The sequence below is a fragment of the Sciurus carolinensis genome, chromosome 19, assembly GCF_902686445.1.
Source record: "Sciurus carolinensis chromosome 19, mSciCar1.2, whole genome shotgun sequence".
Taxonomy (NCBI): domain Eukaryota; kingdom Metazoa; phylum Chordata; class Mammalia; order Rodentia; family Sciuridae; genus Sciurus; species Sciurus carolinensis.
This window is the reverse complement of record NC_062231.1, coordinates 17186742-17208405: the sequence shown is the minus strand read 5'-3', so window position 1 is coordinate 17208405 and position 21664 is coordinate 17186742. Positions and strand designations below refer to the sequence as shown.

The 21664-nt window shown below is 41.8% G+C and overlaps 1 protein-coding gene and 1 non-coding gene across 5 annotated transcripts in view; both read left to right on the top strand.

Moving 5' to 3' along the window:
- Nucleotides 1-21664, top strand: part of Grm7 (glutamate metabotropic receptor 7) — a 902155-nt gene that overhangs the window by 717111 nt on the left and 163380 nt on the right. The gene's annotated exons all lie outside the window — the stretch shown is intronic.
- LOC124971259 (small nucleolar RNA SNORA40) lies at nt 13007-13127 on the top strand. The gene has a single exon (XR_007106314.1). It is a non-coding gene; the product is annotated as a small nucleolar RNA SNORA40 (small nucleolar RNA).

Here is a 21664-nt window from a genome sequence, read left to right as displayed (position 1 = left end):
GCCATATAAATTGATGATTAATGTTGATTAACTGTTTTTACTCATCATTAATTTAGCCCACGTTTATTGAGATCATACTAATGGTATCAATCACTGTAACTCCATTTGTAAAGAGGGTCTTAATTTAGAGCAAGTTAAGGTGAGAACTTTTCCCCAGTCCCCCAGCATTTAAGCATGAATGTCTTCCTGCACACAGAAAAGCTACAAGCATGGTATGGTGAGCTCTGACGGATTTACCACCTGAATTCTATAAAGTTTGTGCTGGATTTGCTGTGTTGGGTGCCCATCTCTCAGACCTTGTTTAGGAGTTTTTAAATAGGGACTTGACCTTGACCTTGAGGTGGACACAATTAAGGAAACTTAGTAAGGAAAACAGCAATGCTTCTTTCAGGAGTGTGTGGCAGCTGAGCTTCCCTGAATGGAGCACTCTGTTGAATCATTCAGGTTTTCAGGTTCCTCCCTCCCAGCAGCCCATGAACAAAAGAACTTACTGTGGGAAACTGAGGTGACCCAGCTTCAAGGCTGCTGTGTCCTACAGGGAAGCAAATGAAATACAGAGTAGGCTTCTCTTGACCTTGGCTTGGTCAGGTTCAGAAGCTGCAGATGTAAATTCTTCTCAAGAGTTTTTGAAATAGCGAATTAACACTGACCTTGAATTAGTCATATTTTCCGCTGAATAGATACAGAAAAACCTAGAGTTAATTTCTCTCTCTCTCTCTCTCTCTCTCTCTCTCTCTCTCTCTCTCTTTCTCTGTGTGTGTGTGTGTGTGTGTGTGTCTCTCTGTCTCAGGGATATGCTGAGTTTCTGTAGTCTAATTTTCCTCTAACCACTATGTATCATTTGTACAATAAGAGCATTTGTTTTGGTTCTTGCTTTAATAAATTGTGGTTCTGCTTTAATGAACAAAACCAAATAATTTGTAATTGGTCCATTAATTATTTGTATGTAAATGCCTCTGTTAGAGTAACTTAATAAGCCATTGAAAAACATTCTCCTTTGCCATCTGAGTTACACTCTATTTAGTAAATGACTCTTAGGACAGGAGGAGGGGAAGGGGGGTATCTTGTTTTGTTTTGAAGCAAGGAGACCCTGCCTAAGAAACTGAATGGGACTGTAGTCTAAATTTCCAGGAAACACAGAGTCCTAAGGCAGAAGGGGAGAGCTCAATGGAAATTCAGTGTGTTGAAGTGTTAATGAACAGACTTGTCCTATAAGTAGACCCATAAGAAAGTTGGTCAGAGGGTGCCCTTCCTTAGCACAGCCTCCAGTAGGGACTTTTCAATAACTAGGACAGTGTTTGCTCAACTTTGCTGCACAGAAAAATCACTAGGGTCACTTCAGAAAGTCCCAGAGCCCAGTCCCACACCTATCAATTAAATCAGAAGGAGCAGAGGGGACACCAGGCATCTGTATGTTTTGTAAAGAATCCTGCTCCCCAGATGATTCCAGGGTGTAGCAGTTTGGCAAGTGCTGAAATACTAGCTTAGGAAATTATCCTTCTACACATTCCACTCCCTTGAGCTCAAAATAAAACACAACCAAGGACAATAACAAAAATAAATGGAAGTGTAAACCCAGCCCTAAACTACATACCAGTGTAAAAAGTGTCATTTCTTTGACTTTTTAAAAAATCTTTTAGCCAATACATAAAAATTATACAGTGTGACTCAATTGTACCCCCAGTTGTAAATCTGGGTACCACATGATGTTTTCGATACATTGTGCAATGTCAAGTTAGAGTAAATTAGGAGTTAGGGTCATTTATTCCAACATTTATGGTTTCTATTTTGGTGAAAAATTCAAGATCTTCTAATCTAATTTGCTTTCGTTTTGTTTTCATTTTCGTTTTTAAGTATACAGTACATTATCTTTACCTATAGTCACCCTACTGTGGAATAGCACCCAGAACTTCTTGCTCATGTCTAAGTGTAATTTAGTACCCCAGAATAAACCTTTTCCCATCCCACCCCACTTCTGGTCTCCTGGGCCTGTGATAACTACTCTGCTACTCTCAACTTCTATGAAAGCAACTTTTTTAGATCTGCATGGACTCAGATGATATGGTAATTGTCTTTCTATGCCTGGCTTGTTTCACTCACCATAATAAAACAACAGAGCAGGAGCCACTGCATTGTAGAACATACTTCAAAGGTATCAACATTAGAACAGCTCTGTATTGTTAAAAGGGGGTGGGGGAACCAGACACTTAGGCCCATGCCACAGAATTGAAAGCCTTTGACTCTTTGAAAGACAATTGACTTGACACCAAGGGAGACATTTGGTTAACAGGATGTCTTTTTGTGAAGAGCTAGTTTGGAAAAGAGGAAGATCAATTTATGGTAATGAAAAGGGAAGACAGAATTGTGGCCATCGAGGAGGAAGAGAGTAGGGACAAGACAGTTTTGGATCCTAAAGAATCTCAGGCAGCCCTGGCAGTCCTCAGATCCTGACTGGAAACATAAATCTCAGGGAAAATCCAGACTGTGACTTGGTGGAAATTCTGAAGCAAAAAAGCTTCTGTACAGATAGGAAAGATGTGTTTTCTGGGGAGAGGGAGAAGTCGGTCCATTACACTCCAAAAATATTTGTTTCTCATTCCAGTCTTGATGACTTGGAATGATCTTTCATTTACCCAAAGCAGTAGAGGGTGAGTGTTCAGAAAATAGGTCAGGGTCTGACTTGGGTTCTAGCTCAGAGTATGCCCCCTTTTAGGACCTGCACCCCATTTCAACATGGGAAACACCTGTGCAAAGTGAATGTGAAGCTTAAATGAAATCATGCCGCAGGGCACTTTCCACAGTGTCCAAGCCTTGTAGGGCTTAATACATTTGTTACAGCATCATCATTATGAAACCGGTCTTGAAAATCTGGATCTGGTGCCTATTCCCCTGGTGTTGAAGATTAGACTCCTGAGAAACACCAAGCTGAGAGCAAAAAGTAAGAACCAGAACAGAGAGAGGGAGCGAGAGGGGAAGACACTCCTCAGGAGAGGAGAGGTTCCAGAGCTGGTGCCTGAGGGAGCTGGGGTGTCTTGTCCCTATTATAGATTTCAGGTTTCCCTTCTTCTCATGCCCCTCCCACTACTCTATGTGACCAAAAGTGACCAAAAGGGCAGGAAGAGAGACTTCCAGGGGGTGATCGTTGTGTTGGAAAGTATGAACATTCCCCTCCCCAGGAGACTGTTAGCAACTGAGCAGTGGGGAATGCTATCTACCCATTTCCTTTTCTTTGATAATCAGCTACCTGTCCTTTTCCCTGGTCTCAGTTATGTGCAGTATTTGGGGTCATTCTGACAAAATCATACATGTATGGACTTTGACTTCAATTCCTGTTCCCCACCACTTTCCCTCCCCTTCTGCCTCTCCCTATTCTACTGATCTCCTTTCATTCCATTTTCATTTCATTTTTGATTGGTATTTTCTACATAGAGGTAAGGGTGAACTTTCCTGTGATACATTTATACATGCATAGAACTTAATGTTGCTACATTTGTTTCTTGATTCCCGCCCTTTCCCTTCCTCCCTTCCTCTCAATCTCCTACATCTACTCCACTGATCTTCCCTATATTTTTAGGATATCCAATCCCCTCCCTCACTGCTGCCTTTCCCCTATTTTCATTAACTTCCACATGAGAGAAAACATTCCTCCTTGATTATCTGAGTCTGGCTTATTTCACTTAGCATGATGTTCTCCAGTTCCATCCATTTACCAGCAAATGACATACATAATTTTAGCCTTCTTTATGACTCAGTAGAACTCCATTGTGAATGTACACCACATTTTCTTGGTCCATTCATCTGTTGATGGACACCTGGGCTGATTCCATCATTTGGCAGCTGTGAATTGCGCTGCTATACATTATGGTGATTGTTGTAACCCAGACTCCCTGTCTTACTCCATTTCTCCAAAGTCAGCTTTGTAAGCAGAGGGTTGAGGGAGTATCCATCCTTAGGGACAACTTTGAGGGCTGGCTGTGGCATGCTGAGCCTGGTTCATGAGAACTGACTGTTAGGTTTTTAGGAATTTTGCGGGTCTGTTTGAAAACACAATTTTATTAAATCTGTGAAATTTAATGAAATGAATAGCCAAAGCAGTAAGTTTTCAAAACTCAGTCCTTCCAGATGATTTTAATACATTTTACTATCATGTCTGCTCTTGAGATTATTTACACATATCAAATCTGAGAGGTGGAAATATTATATAATTGTATGCTGTGCTACCTCAGGACACCATACTGGCAACTTGAAGTTACGGTGAGTGTTCTTCGCATGGGAATTAACCAGTGTTATGGATTATAGTATCATCCCTAAAATAGCAGGGCATGTGTGCAGGGAGAGAGGGGAAGTTCTGTAGCATGGACATGTTCCTCAGTAAACCCGCGTGTTGGAAACTTAATGCCCAGAGTCATAGGTTAAGGGTATTGGAGGCAGGGTCTTTGCAAGGTGATTAGGATTAGATGAGGTCACGAGATTAGAGCTTCCCTGAGGGCATTAGTGGCTTTATAAGAAAAAGAGAGACCAGAACTAGCTCACTTGCTGTTTCCCCTCATGTTGCCTTTCACTATATTATCATACACCAAGAAGTTCCTTGCTGGATGCCAGTGCTGTGCTTTTGGCCTTCCCCGCCTCCAGAACTGTAAGCCAGTACACTTCTGAGGATCAACCCTGGGGTGTTTTACCACTGAGCTACCTCCTCCATTTTTTTATTTTGCATTTTGAGACAGGGTCTCACCAAGTTTCCCAGGTTGGCCTAGAACTTGCGATCCTTCTTCCTTGGCCTCCTGAGTCACCAGGATTACGGGCATGTGCCACGGTACCTGGCTAGACTTCTGTTCTTTATGTATTACCTAGTGTCAGGCATTTTGTTACAGAAACGGAACACAGACTAGGACAGAAGGAATGGGTGCAGTTGAAGCAACTTGGTGATCATGAGGAAAGATGGGTTGTAACTTGGGGAAAGATTTTCCCAAAAGTTGCTTAGAAAACCAAGTGGTCAGTGTCTTATTCAAAATAGGCAAGATACCGTGAAAGGATATTTAGCAACTAGCTAGAATCCATGTTCTACTTTCTAATGACTAAATCAATTCTGTTTTCACAACTGACAAGGATGCCAGAAGATTTTGAAGTTGCCTCATGAAACCCAAGACAACAAACTTGCCTAGTCCTGAAGACTGATCTTGCAGAAAAATCTTGATCGTTATTTTTTAGTTTTTACATTTTTAAATTTCATTTTAAAGGAAATGTATCGAAATAGTCCAAGCAGGAAGTGTAGAAAATTATGAAATGACCATGTCTCCCATGTTTTGAATATACCACACTGCCAGTTTCTTTACTGCTCTTTTAAAATAGTCTTCCAGTTTCTCCTGGCATACCCAGATAAATATAAATCTGGATTTTTAGCATCCTCCTCCTCCTCCTCTTTATGCCAAGTATATGTTCAGTGTTCCACACTTTTTCTTCTCCACCCTTGATAACAAGTTTAGTTATCTTCCCATATGAATACATAGAGTCCTTTTTTAAAAAATAAAAATCTGTTCAATTATACATACATCCAAAAATTTGTTTAATGGTTCACTTAATTCCTGTATGCCTAGTTGTGTCCAGTTTTTTGCTATTACATAAGGCTGAGATAAATAACTTTCACAATGTAACAGCATAAGGACCACCAGCACTCTCACATCCCAGAAACTGAAACATGGTCAAAATTTTGGATTTTTTCCAGTGTAATGGGTGAGCAACAGTGTCTTTATGTTACAGACTAATGCACCTCTCTCTTCAAGTGACACTCATCTTAATTCTTATGGTCATAGCCATTCCCATTTCTCTTTCACTTTCTTCCCCCACAACCCCTCTTTTATTAAAAATGAGTGCTCTACGAGTTTTCTGTTCATATCCTTTGCTCATTTTCCTAAATATTTTTTTAAAATCTTTTGAAAGCCTGCAGACATCAGCCCACAAGCTCCTTGATATAGTGCATGTATTCCTACAACTGGTGAGACCTCTTTTTGGTTGCCATCCCATAAAACTAGGCTTGCAAGTAGCTGGAGTAATCAGGTGAGCTCATCTGGAGAGGTGAGGTAGATCCATCCACAGGATGTTTGCTCATGAAACACTGTACCTCAAATTCCACTTGAGTACATCCCAGAGCCCAAGGATAAAAATCAACCACACAACGCAGCTTGGACCACTCCCTTGCCTCCCCGCCCCGTGTGTGTATATGTGTGTGTGTGTGTGTGTGTGTGTGTGTGTACACATACATTTGCACAAACCTTCTATCGCAGGCCTTCCTTGAGCTGGCTGTTCTTCCTGCTCTCTGCACACCTGTGCTTTGCCTGGAATGTTCAGGGCACCCAGCAAGCTCACATATACTGATAGTCTTACCAGTAGCTTTGTAGTGGTGGCAGGAGCACAGATCTGTAGTCAAACGATGTGGACTCAGTCTTGGCCCCTTCACTTCCAAGCCCCTTCAGCCTTCATTGACTCCATCTTTAAATCCCTGAGCTCTGGTAACCTGCTCAGTAAAATCTGGGAGCAGAATTTGCTCAGTGGCCAGGAGTGTGGGCTTTCGAGCAAGAGACACCAGGGTTGGATCCTTGTTCTTGTCCCTGTGAGTGAGTGCACTGGGAAAATTACTTAAAATTACTTAATGATTCTGAACCTCATTATCACATTTGTAAAGTGGAAACAATTCTCTGTGGACCTCTCTCAGTTCTGCCTGTCTTACGAACAAAGAAATCCAGCTTCTGTTCCAGACTATCCTTTTAAGGATATTTATATAGCAAACATCAGGGAAAATAGAGGTAAAGCTGTTCCTGTGGAGCTGAGGGCAATTTGTTTTCCATTCAGTGTAATAAAAGTGATGTCCAAGGTTGAAGATGAGGCAGGTTTTCATGCAGGCCTCTCTAAAATATTGGGGTTTTCTAAACTTAGGATTCTTCACTTATAAAACAACCCACAACATGTCTAACATACATTGTCCATTGGAGGTTGGGAAACCAGCACAGATGGTTTGACTCCCGATGTAAGTGTACTTCTGTGTCTCTGCCCCTGCAGTCTCCTGTTTTCTTTCGGCATCCGTGAGACTGTATGGGGTAACTCAGGGCTCACAAATACAGGAACATTGCAGTTTGTTCTTATTTCTTGACTCTTCCCTTTATAGGCACATGACAGTGATTTTGCTTGGACCATAGTAGTTACACAATATGCGGGAGCTGGAATCACCTGTTTTTCCTACTTTTATTTTGCTACCTGTGTTGGAAGATCTCCTGGAGATTAATAAGTGTATAAGTACGAGTTCCTGACACAGGGTAGGCTCTCCAGAGGGAGATTCTTCCTTCACATTCATTGATCTTGTCATCTTAGGGAAGCTGTGATAGAAGGAAGGGACACAGGACTCCTGTGAAGGTAGATTAAGTTCTTTCTAGAAGTTGGTTAAATGGGGAAGCCCACAGGGAGAGGCATGGGCTCAGGTCTCCATATGACTTCTTCGATCCACTCACCCCAACCCATATCCAAGGCCATGATGAATTCAGCCAGCAAGGTGGAATGTTGCCAAGTCTAGGGACATAGTTTGTGTTGCAGTCTAATTCCATACAAGTACATATCTCAGGGAAGGGTAGATACAGTTCTTGAGCCTAAAGCATTCCTTGAAGATTGTGCTTATAGGAACTGGAACTCCAAACAGCCATATCTCTCCGAGGAGGAAGTCCTTTGTGACCAGATATCTCCAAATCTTTTTTTTTAATTTGCATGCTCCATAGCAGCCCAGCCTTCACTGACAATATCTCCATGTTTTAGCTGCAGGCTGGGCTCTTGCTAGGCTTTGTCCCCCGCATGGTGCTGTTGGGAGCCTTTAGGAGGTGGGGGCCAGGGGAGGTCCTTAGGTCATTGAGGTGTGCCCTTGAAGGTCCAATGGGACCTCAGCCTTTTGCCTCTCTCAGTTGCACCTTTACTTACTATGTAGGTAGCTTGTTCCATCACATGCTTCCACCACTGCCATGTGACACCCCCTTCAGAGGCCCAAAGCAGTAGGTCCAACCAATCTTTAACTGGAGTCCCTAAATTCATGAGCCAAAATAAACCTTTTCTCTCCATAAGTTAATCCGTTCAGGTACTTTGTTATGGCTAGGGAGAGCTGACTAACGCAGCATTCCATCTCTCATTTTTGCAGCTTATTTCTCACTCATGCTGCATGGTCCAGTGTGGACACGATACTGGGTTCTGGGGCTGCCACAGTGATAAGAGTACCTTGGCTCCATCCAATCCTCCAAGAACCCAGACTGCTTTCCATTAGTTAGTGCTGCCTTTTGAAGGGCCCCCTCCCTTATCCATATGAATTCAGCAGGCAGATGATGCAGAGGCGGGACATTCATGCTAAAGCGTCTATGGCTCAGACTTGGAAACATGGTCCAGCCGGGTGCATAAAGGAGTCCCTTGTTGCTTTCTGCTCCACAGGAAAGGAGCAGAGAACGGGGTGGATGCCAACTTAGGATGGTCAGGAGAGGCCTCTCCTCGGAGATCAGGAGTGGAGATCCTAGAGCCACACTACCTGCATTTCCTCCCGCCTCTGCTGCTCCCAGATGGGGACCTTGGATTTAGGTGCCCAGACTCTCTGTGCCACATTCTCCTGACTTGTCAAATGTGCATAATGGCAGTAAAGCAGTTTTGGTTTTTTTTCAATGTGAAAAGCTAAATTTATTTATATAGAAAAGTTCATGTGGTTTTCTACTTCCTAATTTGCCTTAATGATACATGAAAGCAATTTCAAACTAGAACAATTTTTTTAAACCTTACAAAATCTGATTTATCACCTCTGGTTAAAAAGGTTAAGAAATCATATGAACCAGGGAAACTTTCCATCTTGGCATTGGATCCATCCTGGGATTTCAAGAAGAAACTATTCTTTTGCCAGTTTGGATAAATCAAATGATTGATGCAGTCCATCAGCAGCACTTAGTACAGGACCTGATGGGTTTGTTCTGAGCATGTCATTACTGTTCAGTGAGCATTGGGGCTGCCACTTGCAACAGTGAGGAAAGTTCTGAAGGAGTGAGAATCTTAAACTAGTGGGGCACAAACCCTGTGATGTAGCTCCTCGATATCATTATTCCCAGGTCATCTGGTTCTCTGCTACCATCTCTTCTCTTTACCATTATCAGGCTTATTACATGCCGGTCTCCTAACCCTGAGGCTGATGGGGGTAGATGCCTGGTTCTAATTTTAACTCAAATTTTACAAATAGCAGTATTACTTTTCTCTTTCGTGAAATGATGTGTTCAACTAAGCTTTTCTCCTAAAGTTCACTTTTGGTCCTAAGTAGCTACCTTTTAGTGGAACATAAAAACATTATGACTTCCTGGATTCTAGATCTTGCACTTGGCAGTTGGAATCTTGAGTTGGCAAGTATTTTTACTTGCCAACATTTAAATGTTCAAGGCAGATGCTTATAATTAAGGAACAAAATCATTACTTATCACAGTGGAACATCTAGCGGCACCTCAAGTCATTACTCTGCTTCCTTTCTCTTTTGTGTGCCTCTGCAATCTGTGCGGCCACCTCAGCATGAACCAGACACCATCCTGTCCACATATTTAAGACACCCCATATGAAGGACCAGAGGCATTGCTAATGTTAGGAAAATGTGTTTGTAATTAAAATGCCAAAAAGGGAACTAGCATTTTGCATGATTAATGTACATTAACCTGTCTTAGTTCATCTGGGCTGCTTTAACAAAATACCATAATTTGGGTAGCTGAAAGAACCAAAATTTTTTTCTCATAGTACTGTAGACTAGGGAGCCCAAGATGAAGATGCTGCAGATACTGTGTCTGGCGAGGACCTGGATCAGACACCCGGCCTTCTCCCTGCATCCTCACTTGGCAGAAAAGACAAGAGGCTTTCTGGGGCCTCCTTTTGAAGGGCATTAGGCCATCAATGAGGGCTTCACCCTCTGGGTCAATCACCTTCTAATGTCATCATGTTGGTGATTAGGATTCAGCACTCGGATTTTGGCAGGATATGCATATTTAGATCATAGCACCCTCTCGTATTTTAATTACGTCCTCCTCTGTAAAGGGAGGTTGGAGAGGCCCATTCCTGTGACACAGACCCAATGCAGCGCTGTATGCATACTGTCTAAGAAAAGACATAGTGTGCGGTAAACTGAGTCACTGTCCCTCCTGCTATCAATAACCGTCATTCTGATATTTATGTAATGCATGTTTACTGATTGTCTGTTTTATGCCAGGCATTGTCCTAGGTAATGAGGACTTAATTGGTGAAATCAAACATTGTCCCTGCCCTCGACTTACCACTTGGTAGGGGGGACAGATGTTAATCTAATACTCTTTCTCACATCCAATGTGCAACTACACCTGTGACAATGAAGGAAGCTGTGAGTCCCTCACAAGGGAATTTCATCTAAGTGAAGAAACGGAGTTACTATCCGATTGCAGAAGTGACCCAGGAGCTGAAGGATGCAGGAGTTGGCCTGGACAAGGGGAAGGACAGCAGTCCATCCATCAGAGGGAGCAGAATATTCCAACAGCTGGAGGTCAGCCTTTGAAGAAAGCCAAGAGGATTATGGCATATGGTCTAAGGCAGAAATCCAAATCAAAGGAGGTCTTTAGGCCACACTAGAGATTATGAGTTTTACTCATTTTTTTCTTGTTAGTGATCTTTTTGAGGGGTACCAGGAGTTTAACCCAGTGGTGCTTAACCACTGAGCCTCATCCTCAGCCCCTTTTTCTTTTGAGACAGGGTCTCACTAAGTTGCAGAGGCCTGTCTTGAACTTGTGATCCTTCTTTGTCAGTCTCCCGAGTCACTGGGATTATAGGCATGTGCCACCATGCCAGGATGGAATTATGGGTTTTGACCTGGAAGCAATGAAAAGCCATTTAAGGAATTTTAAGCAGGGAAGGGTGGGGTTTTTGTGACTAGGTCAGGTTGGCCTTTTTGGAAAACATCATTCTGTCTAGTGGGTGGAATTGAGAGGATGTGGGTGAACCGGAGTAGAGATTTTTCTAAAAGTCTAGAAGGGTCTTCTAAGAGAAATGAAAGGACACAGTTGGAAGAGGACACATGCAGTCAGCTATTATAGGCACCTAAAGGACTTGGGTTAGATGCAGAAGATGGGGAGGAGGGAATGTTGAGGCTCAGAAGGGTCCAGTTTTCTAACCTGCACTTGCACTCTTCATAGAGATAGTGCTGAGCCTGAGAAGAACCAGCATGAAGTAGTTTTGTAGTTTAATTCTATCCCCAAATTAATATTAATTTAAAATCATAATTGGAATATCAGTATGTGCCAAATAAAAAAATACATTGAAGAAGAAAGAACAATCAAAAAAATCATTATGTATTCATTACCTCTTCTGTTTGGAGTGCTTTAATTTATCTTGGTTCATCTTTCGGGTAAACTCTTATGGCAGGCATTGCCCTTGGGGACAGATTCTGAAAGATTTAGTGACTGGCCTAAGAGTACATAATGATTTAAAAAATACGTGTTTGGTCATAGGTTTGAGAAAAAGCAAAATTTGCAGTACACTTCCAGCATAGAATACTTCCTTGGTGTACCTACTGTGTGTTGGCATTATGAGGGGCAGAGTAGGATTCCTGTCCTCAGGGAATTGACAGCCATCCCTTAGGAAGATGCTGGTAATTGGGTCAGAGAATGAGGCCCACTTCAGCCAAGGTTAAGGATGTGCAAAGGGGCAGATGAGGCCTCCATGGGATGGGCAGATACATCTAAAGGAGATGAAGGGGCGGGAGATGGAGAGGAGGAAGCTGAGTGAAGACCTGCCAGGGCTCCCAGGATGCTTTGCCGTCTTTAGAAACCTGTTTGCCCATGAAAACAGTAACCAAAAACCAAATTAAATGTACCTCGAAATAGTGAAAAAATCCTAAGCTCATTAACCATCCTTAAATAACTTATAATTAGTATTATTAAAAATAATTCTGAAGAGTGGCATGAATATGTAAATCTCCTTTTTGTTCCCTCACACCAACTATTTCTAAATCAGGCTGCTCTTTTTATATCTGAACTTAACCTCAGAGGGCCATAAAGTTGAGGGATGACAGAGTGATCCTTAGAAATAGGAGGATCAATATTTAATGATTAATGTTTTAAACCTCGTGGGATTTTTTTCTTATTATTATTCTTATTTGCTGTTGTTTTTGTGCTCCTTTCTCTCCTCTGGAGAGTAGGTGGAGCAGGCAGCATTAAAATTAGCATAAGCTTGTAGTTAGTAAAGATGTTTTCACAGATGCATTAAAACATGTGGAAGGAGCTGGCCACGGTAATTGTCCTCATAGAACCTGACTGCAAAGATGGAAGGGATTTAACTTTCCATGGTGCACAGTTATACACCTCCTGAAATTTTAAATGTGTCACCAAATACATTTTTTAAAGTACATTGTTTTTGTGGTCTGAAAGTCACCATAAAAGACAGATTACAGACTTAAGACACTTAATACCCAAGTCTGAGTTTCTCATTCATACAGTTCCAGGGATATTTCTTACCTTGTAGAGTTCTTAATGAGGATTACAGATAGAATATATTTAATACCTGGCATAAAGTGAATGTTCAATAATAACTATTACTGGAAGATAAAAGCTTTTTTTTTTTGGATAGACGATGATGAAATAAAACTTTCTGGATAAGTTAAAACTGAAGAAGTGTTGCAAGTGAAAATACTGACACCGTGTTCAAAGCTCAAGCTCATTAACCCATTAACCAAATTTAAATAATACATAATTAATGTTATAAAAAATAATACAGAGCAAGGACATGAAGAATGAGCTTCCAGTATTGATACACTACTTCTAGGCTATAGGAGAATTTTGCCAATGTAGCAGATCTTTCTTTGTGGAAGAGAAGGGAACAAGATATTAGTGGTAGTGGTGATAATGGCCCACTACTATGCCCAGAAAGTTTAGTTTTCTGACCTGGGCCCACACTAATTTCCTCCTAGTTAGGTGTGCTTAATAATAGAATTAGGGTTACCACTGGCGTGTGTTTTCTTTAACTTGTGGACACAGACTTACAGATAAATGCAGAAAATAAATCCGCCTTTGCAACCCAATACTTATTGTTCAGTATAAGTTTGGATACGTGTAAGAAGGAATATTATCACTAACACATTTTAAAAAGATGAGGGTGTCAATGATCATTAAGGTTAGTTTAAGACTAAAGAGTTGATAATTGAAAAGCATAGTTCATGAGCGAAATCTCAGCTCTGTTGATTCTGTATTCCAATTTTCATGTTTTAATACATAAAGATGGTCTTTAACAAAAATAATAGAGGAAGGGTATCACATATTTGAGCAGATCGTATTGCCTAAATGTTATTGACATGGGCTAGGCATTAAGCCATTATCATTCTCAAGCTCTGGATTAAGAAACTAATTACAAGGCTTTAATAGTTAAATCCTAGCTGCCAAGTCTCATGAATATTATTGTGCTATCTATAAGGCTGAATAATTTTTGAACTGTTGACATGGTAACTGTTTTGTAAAAACAATATATAAAATCGTAGTCAATCTTCGGAGCAGTTCTCAAGGATTGTGTTCAGATATGGCTGTTGAAATCGGGGAAGGTTGTCATTAGAAGCATGACCGGTAAAGTGGCTAATTTTGCTGAGAAGATGTCAATTAACCCTAATAGAATTATTGTGCTGATTTTATTTAATCAAACATCACAAAATAATTGAGCTCTGAACAAATGGCTTATTATAGAAATGTGCAGGTAGGCAGTAAAGCTTGGAGACTGCATTTCAGTGATGCACAGATACCAGAAGTTACTTCTTTTCATTAAAATGGTCAATTCCCAAGGCATCAGTTGCTGAGGGCGTCAATAGAATGCTTGGCCCTTACAAGGCTGCTTGCTTCTCATCTGAGTTAAAGGCATGAGTGTTGAAGTGTGAGCATTTTAAAGATTGAAGGGGAGAAACAATGCTTCTCATTTATCACCTGTTAGGGTCTAAGAAAGGACAGCAGCCAAGTTGTGCACTTTGCATATATTTACAACCATATCATTTACTGTAACTGACTCCAGTGCCTCCAGAAGCATCTTTAAAAGTATGATTTTGGCCAGAGGCAGTGGTGCATGCCTGTAATCCCAGCGGCTCAGGAGGCTGAGGAAGGAGGATTATGAGTTAAAAGTCAGCCTCAGCAAAAGTGAGTTTCTAAGCAACTCAGTGAGACCCTGTCTCTAAATAAAATAAAAAATAGGGCTGGGATGTGGCTCAGGGGTTGAATGCCTCTGAGTTCATTTCTTGGCACCCCCCCCCCCCAAAACTTTACAAAGTTTTGTAAACATACTGGTATGCCAGCCCCTTTCCTGACCAATTGAATCAGTACCCTTCTAGGGGGACCTGAGCATGAGTATATCCAGAGTCTCTCAACATGTTCTTGTGCATATTCTGAGCACAGGCCCTCTCCTTTAAGCCAGCATTTGCTCCACAGAATTCTTTCTCAATTCCTCTGCAAAGGTGAGTGAACACAGAGGATTAGGTTGTTAAATCTAATTTGCACAACTCGCTGATCTTATCCTGCATATTGGTGCGCTAGGGCTGTCAGAGCAGGAAGGCACAGGCTGGGTGACTTAGGCAGCAGAGGTTTCTCTTCTTACAGTTCTAGAGGCTAAATATTCAAGATTGAGGAGCCACTCAGGGTGGTGGTTTCTGGGGAGGACTCTCAGTTTCCATGTCCTTGTTGTGTCCTTAGCTGGCCTTTGCCCTGCGCACATGCATCCTGGTGCCTCTTCCTCATCTTATAAAGAACACCAGTCCTATTGTACTCGGCCCCACTCTTATGACGTCACTTAACCATTTTTTTTTTTTTTTTAAATCTCCTTAAAAGCCCTGTCTCCAAATAAGATCACATTGGATGGTAGGGCTTCAGTGTGGCCTGAGGGAGGACATGGTTTGGTCTATAACCCCCTTTATCAGGCTGGGCCTTTGATTCCAGAGCTAAAAGCCACTGTGAGACACAGGTGAGGTAAGCAGAGGTGTGAAAGTACCAGTCTCACTCCCAGGTCTTTGCTTGATTTCTTGCCTCAGGCCACACTTTAATCCAAGATGGTAAGATAGATCTGTGAGTCCTGTGTGTGTCCATGTAGATATATGTCAGACAATGAAGTTTGACCAAGAAAACTCTATTCTTTCTTTTTAGAAGATACTCTCACATACCCCCTCTATATCCCACAATGTTATAGGGCTGGGATCTGGTGGGAAACTGAGGTAGCACAGAGACCTCAGTCTCAAACCCCAATTCTTAAAATCAAGTCAGGAAGATTTCAGACATGTTGCTCAGAGAAACAGGCATGAGTTTATTGGAAGAGATGGAAAAGGGGAAAGGGGGTACTCAAGGGAGAGAGTGGGTCCTCTTAGCAGAGGGACAGGGTCTCTCCTGCTCTCTAGTTTTATTGGGGGTCCTGGGGAAGTTTTCAAGGAGTCCCTTCCAGGGCCCCCTCTTGACTTTTGATTGACAGTAAGATGGCATTAGACATTGGAGTCCCCACTGCTATGACAACTGTAGGTCACTTTGGCCCATGCTGCCTAGGTGTGATTGGAACCTGTTCTGATAGATTTTATGGTTATAAGGAATAATCTTTTTCTTCCTGAGTTCTGGGATCAGGTCTCTGTAAGGGTCACAAAGCCCCCACTTCAGGGTGACTTGTATTCTTATTGACATTTCAGGGCCTGCATTTCTCCTGCAGATAACAGGTAGTTTGCTGAGAAATGTTACATATCCTGTTGACTTTAGCCAGTCAGGGCTGAGGGCGAATTATATAAAAAAGTAAAGCACCTGGGAGCAGCACAGTGGGCCTAGTTTATAGCATTATTCCCCCGACTCCCTTCTGTCTGCCCCCATCAAGGAGAATGAACTCTAGGTCTGTAAAGACACTCTCCTCCTCTGATCTGCTCATTCCTCTCCACTGTCATGTACAGTGTTGTCCCCCTCACTACTAACCTCTGGACACACTGTCGGACTTTTGATCCCCTAAAACTTTCCTGTTAAAGTTTGGTCCCCACATCAGCAAAATCATCTGCTCTTTTAGTCAGATTTTTTCTTGCTGTGACCAAAAGACCTAACAAGAACAATTTTAAGGAGGAAAAATATTTTGGGGTTCATGGTTTCATAGATATCAGTCCATAAACAATTGACTCCATTTCTTGGTGCCTGAGGCGTGGCAGAACATCATGGTTGGAAGAGCGTGGCAGAAGAAAGCAGCTGAGAACATGGCACCGGGAACCAGAGTTCTCCTCTCCCTGTGGACAAAATATAAACCCCAAAGGCACGCCCCCCAGTGACCCACCTCCTCCAGCCACACCCTACCTGCCTAGCTACCACCCAGTTAATCCTTATCAGGAGATCAATACACAGATCACGTTAAGGCCCTCATAACCCCATCATTTCACCTCTAAACCTTCTTGAACATCTCACACATGAGCTTTTGGGGCACACCTCATCTCTGAACCAAAAGACCTGGACAAGGCAGAATCTGAAGTCCATTCCAGGCCAGCTGAACCGGCATCTGCATCTCAACAGATCTGTGTTTGTGAAGAACTGCCCAAATACACCAACCTCGCCTTTGCCGTAGGGCCTTTGCACTGCTCCAGTTCCTTCTTATGCCTACGCCTTCACCTTTCAGGTCACAGCATAAAAATCACTTTTTCTGCCTCTGTCCTCTTCTGTCAAAAGTAATTACTTTCATGTTATACTTTCTAAGTAATTAGAATATTACTAGAATTACTTTCAAGTTATACTTTCTAAGTAATTAGAATATTTAAGTAATTAGAATATTACTTATTTCCTGCTTACCCCTTGTTCCAATCCATGTTTGTTTGGTTTTTTTTTTTCCTCCAGTTGATTGTCCACAATTTTGCTTTTTGTAGCTGCAGTGACCTGAGGTCAGCCTCAATCAGAAAATATTAATGTTTGACTCGACTCTTTCAGGAGAGAGAGAACATGCTCACCTAACATATTATAGCTCATTGTTATAGCTGTACCACTTTATTAATATTGTTACACTCTGTTATTGTTGATTTCTTACTGTCCCTAGTTTATAAATCTATAATCCCTTGCTGAACCTAATTTACAAGGTTATAAATTAAACTTCATCATAGGACTGTGTGTATTGGAAAATCAGTGTGTCCTGTGTTCAGTCCTATCTGCCTTTGAGGCATCTGCTGGGTGTCTTGGGATAGGCCCCTTGCAGGTGTCCTGGCTGTCTCTCCAGCTCTAAGCTCCTTGAGGTCAGGCATCATATCCACTTGTCCAGTAATTGTACCTTGGCCAGCGTCACATAGCACATACTGCATGGCTAGAAAGTAGCCACTGAATGAATGAGGAGCGAATGGTTTTCTGTATCTTTTACCTCCCTGTAATTGGGTCTCCAACGTTCATTCGTTCTTTCATTTGCGTTCGTTCCTTCCTTCCTTCCCTCCTTTCCTGTACTCTCCATGTCAGCTCAGCTGAAACTACTCATTGACCTTCCTCCTCCCAAATCCTGAACCTGGGGCTTTCATACCCTTTAGCACTTGCTCAGGCTACTCCCTCTTCTTGAGGGACTTTTTCCATCTCAAGGTCCTCAAAGATTCTTGTCCAATTTTCTAGAGAAGGAAACATGAAAACCACTTAGGTTGCACTTAACATATTGAATTACACTAAAATTTGTGAGAAGCACCTGCAAATTTCCACCATGACACTGAAATCCTAGTGAGAGACAGGAAACAGGTGTTTCTCATATCTGTATTTCCGTTGCTTAATATCATGCATGGAATTCAAAACTGTTCAGTGAATTGCCTTTGAATTAGGAGTTAGGAGAAATACAAGGTGGTGTGAGAAGGATGGTAGAAAGGCTGTGAGTGTCTACTTCAAAATTTTGGCATGAAAGGTCCTTCCAGGACATCAAAGTCACCATAGCCCTCTACACAGTTTTCTTGATGGAAATGTAATTTTCAGGTGTGTCTGTTTCATCCTCCACTTCTGGAATGATAATCTGAATCAAATAAACACTTCATTTGTCTCACTTTCTCAAGCTGACCTAAGTCCTCAGTGCAAAAATAAGCAAAAGTACACCTTTGGTTCTCCCTGGCTTTTGTGGGCAGATACATATGTGTGAATGTAGACTGTTTCTAAACAAGAAGAAAATCTAAGAAAAGGTTTTTATATTCACACGTGGAAGTGGACAACACACACACACACACACACACACACACACACACACCCCAATGACCTCCTGCAAACTCCTTAAGTCATAGGGTAGGATTCAGGTGGTGGTATGAGAATACAAGAAGGCCTTTTACCCCAAAATGTCATTTTTGCATCCTCTGAGTTAGAAACTGAGTCTGAAGTTTCAATTATTTTAGCTGTTTTCTGGCATTTTCTGTTAGAGAACTGACTGTCCAATTCATTATTGTACATGCTTTAAAAGTATGTCTGATGCATGCTCAGTTTATAGGGAGTAGTAACAGAACTCCCTATAAGATGCGAGCTGACTTCTAGCCTGGCCAGGTGGTCACCAGGAAGAAACACTTGGCCCAGTTTTGCTAACCTGAGTCGGGGAGAAGGTGTGTCTGTCTCTAACTGCAGGAACACAGGCATGCTGACAATAAGAAAGAGCTAAAACTCATGAGACAGTAGCTTTTCTTCCTCATACAGCAATATAAAGTAGAGGAAAGAAATAAAAATACCAATGTTAATTGAGTATTGCTGTTTTTAAGATATCCTTATGTATGCAGTTATATTTGATTCTCATATACACATATATGCAATATACCTGGCTTTCTTTTATATATGCAATTCTATTTGATTTTACTGGTGAGGAAATGAACCTCGTAGAAGTTAATTGACTTGCTTGAATGATCCAGCTAGTATTGAGAGTGAACAACCCAGTTCATGTCTTCTGATTGTTCTGTTCTGTTTTGTTCCATGACACCAACCACCGAAAACTAGGTTGTCCCAGCCCCCAAATGGGAAAGAACTGAAAAGTGATGCTAGAATCCAATAGCGGTAAAAACCTGTCAGTTTTCTGCAGTGTTATTAGAAGGATCTGGATTCAGCAGGACGTTGAAATAATATTACAGGAAGGGAAAGAATGACTTGTTCTATCCTCAAATGAATTAGCACTGGATGAAATCAGGGAGGTATAGTCTTTCCTTAATAACAAAACATCCCAAGGCTTTTAATGAGCTAACATGTATCAGGGCTCCCCTGATGTGTCTGTGTCTGTGTTGTGTAGGGTGGGTTCTCTTCTCTGGAGGGATTCTGCTGCAGGGCTGGCATTCATCACAGTGACAAGTGAGATAACTACCTTAAATAATCTGTGCAAAACAGTATCTACTCCCTAGTTTAAAAAAGGGAAGGCAGAGTTTCAGAGGCTTAGGAACATAGAAAGGAGAAACAGAATCCAAAGCTCTCCCATCTCAGGTGGAAAAGTGGCTGATTAGCATTCTCCTCCACTCACCTGGCAGAGAGCATGACTCACCCCAGGTGAGTGGGTGAAAAGCAATTTGCAAGTTGTTTTCAATGTGAAAACCTAAGAGGGATGGCTGAGCTGGTTAGAAAAGAAGATTTAGCATCAGCAGTGTGAGGACTTCTATTGTTCTTGCTTGTATAGTTTGTCATATTTAGAGCAAGTCAGGTTCTGAAGGCTCAAACAAAAAGGAATGTTCAAGGGCGTAAAAAAAAGGCATTTTATTTCCTCCTAAGGATTTATGCCTTTGTGTACTAATCCTGAAAGTTCTTCAGTGTGATAGAATCTGCCCCAAGCTCCATATCACATTTAAGCTCTGTAGAGGATTAGAAGGAAACAGATAGTGGCCCCATTTTTAAGGTATAAGTAGAGGAAGGAGGAAAGGAGCAGATAAAATGCTAAGAAATTTCCAAGAAGAGAGAGGCCATTTCTAGTTTGGAGATGCCCAGGAAGAGTAGGGACATTTAAACTGGTTGCTAAAGAATTAAGGGAAAAGAATGACAACTGAAAGGATAAGTGTAGGTAAAATAATGCAATTGGGGACTTTTCCTTTTGATAAAGGGCTTGGCCCTTCCAGGAAACTGAGGCAGCATGAAGACTCTCCTTCAAACCCTGATTCTTGTGACAACGTCAGAAAGATTTCAAACATGTCACTCAGAGTAATGGGCATGAGTTTATTAGAAGAGATAGGAAAAGGGAAAGGGGACACTCTCAAGGGAGAGAGAAGGTCCTCTCAAAGAGCAGAGGGATGGTGTACCTCTCCTGCACTCCAGTTTTATTGGGTATACCAGGGAAGTTTCCAGAAAGTCCCACCCAGGTCCATCTCTTGACTTTTTTTTTTTTTAGTATATTTTTTAGTTATAGACAGACACAATATCTTTATTTTATTTATTTATTTTATGTGGTGCTGAGGATTGAACCCAGTGACTCCCACATGCGAGGCAAGCGCTCTACCACTGAGCTACAACCCCAGCCCACCTCTTGACCTCTGACTAATAGCAAGATGACATCGGACTTTCAAGTCCCCACTGCCGTGACCACTCTAGGTCACTTGGCCCATGATGGTTCTAATTGGATTCTTCACTATAAATTCTTAAAGATTTTATGGTTAGGAGGAATTATCCTATCTCCTTGAGTTTCTGGATCTGGTGTATGAAAAGGGTCACAGAAGTCTCCTCTTCCTGGGCTACTTGGGTTCCTCTTATTGACATTCTTTTGGGACTGCATTTCTTCTGAGATAACAGATAGTTTGCTGAGGAATGTGACATCGTGTTGACTTTAGCCAAGCAGGGTTGCAGGTAAATGGCTTCTTGGAAAAGAGCATATGGGGGTCAGCGCAGTGGACCCAATTTATAGAATTATTCCCTTAACCTCATGTTCTCACCCTCATGTCTTTCTGTCCTGTCACTTTCTTGAAACAGAAGCTCAAACAATGTCCTCTGCTAGCAGATTCATGGTAGATGGAGGATGGTGTGGAGGATCGAGGTCGGCTTTGGAGTAACTAGAATATTCCAATGCAATGTCTACACTGGCTCTGTCTCAGGCAGTGGAAACTTATTCAAGATTGTAGCCAGAGTGCAGTAGAATTCACACCTGCCTTCCAAGAAGTCTCTCTGGCAACTTGAGACACAGTCAATGTGAGCCATTGTTCTCAGACATAGGAGGAACAATACAACATAAATGTGGTTTCTGCTGTCATGAGCTTGCCTTTGAGTGGAAGGAGATGAACAAAGAAGTAATATCCCCAATTTCATTTCAGATAGTCCTTGCTCTGAAGATGAGTACTGAGTGCGAAACAAAGGGGGAGACCTAAAATCAGACAGCAGTTGAAAAGACGAGGTGATGATGACCTTAGTAGACTAGCATCACGGGGGCAAAGAGGAAGGGGATTTATAGAGAAGGCAGGAATGAGTTTACAATCATTATGTTTTGAGGGTAGCTAGCAAGGTGTATGTGTGGGTCAAAGATGACTGCATTGTCAATAATGATTTCAGTAGACAGAACTCTTTACTGTTAGGCAATGTGAGAAAATGTTATTTTCTCAATAAATCTGGGAGGTAATTATCACCATATCTCTATCATGGATGAAAAGAATGATTTTCAGAGAGCCGAAATAATTTCCCCAAGATCACTCAGGTAGAATGTGACTCATATGCATCTGTTCCCAGTGCTCATGCTATGAGCT